At 39.9% G+C, this 4,486-nt stretch overlaps 1 pseudogene across 1 annotated transcript; it reads right to left on the reverse strand.

Moving 5' to 3' along the window:
- Window positions 1-499: 499 nt before the first annotated feature.
- On the reverse strand, window positions 500-1,807 carry LOC308512179 (large ribosomal subunit protein uL18-like; annotated as a pseudogene). Its single transcript has 2 exons — window positions 1,423-1,807; window positions 500-1,025 (listed from the first exon to the last, which is right to left on the reverse strand). The product of its transcript is annotated as a large ribosomal subunit protein uL18-like (transcript).
- Between the last annotated feature and the right edge of the window lie 2,679 nt (window positions 1,808-4,486).

Genomic DNA, 4,486 nt, shown 5'->3' on the forward strand with positions numbered 1-4,486 from the left:
AGGTCGGAGAGAGCCTAGGATCGGATACATGCAGACATGTGATGAGATAATGGACTACCCCTGGTATTTCTAACAGATCAGCATGCCAGACACAGACACTGGCTTCTCCATGACCTCCACACAGATACTGACTCCTTCCTGAATACCTGGCTGACCCCTGCAGCTGAAACTTCCTCAACTGAATACCTCAGCTCATGTCCCCGCCCCTCACCCAACCGCAGTATAAAAAAAGCGCCCCCCTCCCTGTTGGCGTGAATCCACGTGCCCTGTCCTTGGGGTATGTGGGTCTCCCGGGACGAAGAATAAACTTTCCTTCCTTCCTTTCTTTTCTGATTCACTCGACTCTTTATTTCTTGCGCTGCCTCCTGAGCCACCTAACCTAACAGCAGATTCTTGATTTCTTAAGTTTTTTTTGTTTTGTTTTGTTTTGTTTTTAGCTGTTTGCCTAATAAGTTTATTGTCTCTGGAAAATCTTCATCGAAAATTATGATTTGGTTTATTAGCTCTCAGCAGCCCGTTCCTGAGCTCTGAGGAAGCTTCCTTTCTTCTGAGCTAACCGATCTTTCTTCTGGGCAAGAGACATTTTGGGACGGTTCTGCCTCTTCTTTTTAACTTCTTTGTTAGGCTTCTTCTCATAGACTGGATTCGCTCATATAGCAGCATGAGCTTTCTTATACATCTCCTCCATCATATCTGGAGTTACGTTGTTCTTTATATATTGAGAGAACTGTTTCTTGTACGCATCTTCATCTTCTTCCATTAGATAATGCATATAATCTGCAACGTTCTGACCCATGATGTGCTTCCGATGTACTTCTGCATTGAATTCCTTGCTTTCTGAATCATAACCAGGGAATCGTTTGGTACTGTGAGGGATAGGTAGGCCTCCATCCACAGCTCCCTTCAGGGCCCCAAAAACTTTATATCCAGTAGTAGTTCTGGCAAGCCCTGCATTCAAGTAGCAGGTGAAGGCACCAGGTTGACCATCAATGCTTTCCGCATTGTATTCATTGAAAGGATGAGGGCTATGCCCTCCATCTTACCCTGGATTCTCCATGTTGGGGCAGAGGCCATGTGCTCAGAAGAGTGCCTTCTTCCCGGAAGCCCAGGCCCCTGCTGGCCACGCCCAGGATTTCTTTGAACTAACCAACAACAAGCAAGGGATGTGCGCGCTATAGAGATGACCACATCCTGTGTAACAAGACCCGACTCGCGCCTGGCCAATCGGCAGGGCCCACAGTCAGCTCCCCTCCCCTCACTATTAAAGCCCTGATTTTCTCATGGGTGGCACTCGGTTTCTGGTCGCTGCGTCGACTGGAGGCCCGGGTCGGGTTAGCTAACTCAATAAAGGACCTTCTGCTTTTGCATCGGACTGGCTCCCTGGCGTGGTTTCTTGGGGATCTTGAATTCTGGGCATAACATTCATCTCCAGTCACCTCCACCTGGCCTTCATAGATCTTGTCCATGCCAAATCTGTTGAGAAGCCTGCGGGCCAGCAGCAGGCCAGTACAATATGCTGCAGCATAATTTGCAGGCCAACCTTCACACCATACTTGGGGAGTTCATGAGCATAAGCTGCACAAACTATCATATCTCCTTCTATATGGGCATAAGCGATCTGACAGATGATGTCTCTGTTGGTGACGCGGCCGATCATCCTTTACTTTGGTGTGTTGTACTTATTTTTATCCTGGATTACCAAGCGTTTCCGGGCATAGTAATCGGTTTTACCCTCTCGCCGTCTTCTGAATTTCATTTGGTATCGCTTGAAGTAGGCCTTATTCTTGACAGCTTTCACAAACCCCATCCTGCAGATGAGAGACCCATGTCCCTGGCTCACCACAGATCTGCAGGGCTAGCCTAACTCTGGTGGAGAAAAAGGCCCTGGCCCATGCGCAGGCGCAGTATGTAGTGCCGGCGATCGATTTCTTAAGTTTTGTTAATGAAACTGACCCTTGGTTTCTTGAAGAGGGAAGTGTCAACTTTCAAATGTGGGAAATGGTCGGAAAGCAATTGTATGACCGATACACAGCAGAAGGTCCAGAGAAGATTCCTATTCCTACATGGTCTTTAATTCATGATTGCCTTGATCCAGCGCAGGAGAGTTTAAGAATGTCTAAGTCGGGTGTAGCCATGGCTTTACAGCCTAGGGGTGTGAATCTCTAAAAATACCACTTCTCTCCTCTGTGTCTCCTCCGCCTCCGCCTGTCACTCCTACGACTGCAGTCAAGGGCCCACCTGATAAAGATTTACCTTGTAATTATGAGCAGGAGCTAGAGTTTGAGGCAGAGCAGAATAAGCATCACTGTGAGAGGGATGACTCAGATGCTAAGAAAGGTTTTCCTCGCAGCTGCCCAGCCTTTAAGGCTGGATACAAGCGCTTGCCTGAAAGTGAAAGCGACTTCATATTTCATTTTGCTGGAGGCTCAAACTACCTGTATCAGGCTAAACCAAGTAGAATGGATTAAAGAAATTTCTCAACAACTGCCAATAATTCTTTATCTTAAAGAGAGAAGCTACCTTAAAATATGTGCGCACACCGTCCGATTTAAGATATTACATAGTTTTAAGTTTTAAATCTCTTTACAAATGCCACAGACTTTTTTTCCTCAAAAATATGGCGGAAGGAACCAACAAGAAAAATGCAAGCTGGTTCTAGCAACCAGATTGTTATTTCCATAATAAAGAGTAGTTTTTAAAATAATAAAGGACCGCGTTCAAGGTTAACATAGAAGCTGCCAGGAAAATCAGAAAATTATCTCTGTTACAGAATTTACCAAAGTAAATGCCTTAAAATAATTATGATTGACTCTGGAATCTCAAAATTGTTAAATTAGAAATAAATAATATGTTGATTGTGAAGGTCCAATGGCCCAAGGAGAAACTAGCTTAGCTCTTTTACATTTAAATGGACCAGGTTAGACCAAAGTTGTTTTGCCAGTGGGAAATAGTTTTTTCTGTGGCTGTGATCTCCTGGCCAATTTTGAAATTTCCCACTGGCAAGCAACCTGCAGGAAACAATGTAGGTAATTTGCATTTGAATAGCTACAAGTTTGCTTCTTGACTTCCCCAGCAGAAAAAATTATGGTCATTTTAAAGTCAAGCGCTAGGCCAAATCTGTTTTGCCAGCCTCAAATGTGGTTTTCCAGAGCCACTGGTAACTTGGGACCTTGGAGTTTACTGAATCAAATGATAAAGACATATATAGGTATTTTGAAGTGACATAAGACTGAAATGTTGATCTGAGTATGCAGCGTATGAAATCTAGAGGACAAAATTGAATTTGTTTGGTTGATTATGTCTTGTATTTTTGAAGTTTATTCTTAAAAATGTTACTTACCAAGATATGCTGAATATTTGACTTGCTAGCTGTAAAAGTTTAGGGTTCAGCTTGGATTGGGAGAAATTGTAAAGTTGTTGTAGCTAAATGCCTAAAGTGTATAAATTTATTTTTTAGAAAATAATTGTTTTTATTTTCTCTGAAATAATTAGGAATTTAAAATATGTTGCTTATTGGTTTGATTAAAAAAGAGGATTAATTCTGTGATCTCAACCAAAATTTTTAATACAAAGGCAAGTTTAAATTTAATTGATATTCTTTAAGATAATTATAAAAAGTATATAATCTTTAATATATATATATATATATATATATATATATATATATATATATATATATACTCACACACACATTTGATGGTCTTTCCAAGTTAAATTTTAAGGCATAACCGAGGGATGATTTTTGGAAAACTCCAAGGGCCCAGAGTGATTCAAATAATTTAGTCTCTCTTCTTAAAGGAAATAACTTTGAATTTAGCCAATTTAATATACTTGAAATCGCATAGAAAGCTTTATCAAATAAAAATTAATAACTATAATTTACTTATATGCATATATTTTAAATGTTATGAAGGTTTTGACCTTTAAGAAGTGCAAAATAAGGTAACAATATATTTCTTAAATACAGCCAAATTTTTCAGCAACGGAAATTTAAGAGTCAAAAAGCCCCTGGCCGCCTGCATTTTAATAAGGCTGAAGGTGCGGGAGCATTTGTGCTTTGTGAATCAGACCTATAAGTTTACTAAATTTATTTGCTTTGCCTTTTTGGTGAAGATGCCTGCTTTAATTACTTTATAAATTAACCTTTTAAATTATAATCAGGGTTTCACATAATTTGAGCTAAATGAAAAGCCAATATTTTTATAAACAATTAAATTCTAATAAAGCTCTCTGAAAGTTACTGGGACTACCCATGACCACTCTATATATGCAAATAAGCCTAAGGGACATTAATTAGTTAAGACCCTATCTAAAAATCTCTATGGGAGAAATGACAAATTTATTCAATATACTTAGGAATCCTAAAAAAAGTTTTTATTAAGTGTATGCAAAGACCTACAGAGTCAATTTTCTAATTTTGTGACTCACATGTAATAGCGTTTTGCAACCATCTAAAAATATGAATGCCAAGTGGTTTGGGACTATC

This window comes from Myotis nattereri, assembly GCF_964212035.1.
Source record: "Myotis nattereri genome assembly, chromosome: Y".
Taxonomy (NCBI): domain Eukaryota; kingdom Metazoa; phylum Chordata; class Mammalia; order Chiroptera; family Vespertilionidae; genus Myotis; species Myotis nattereri.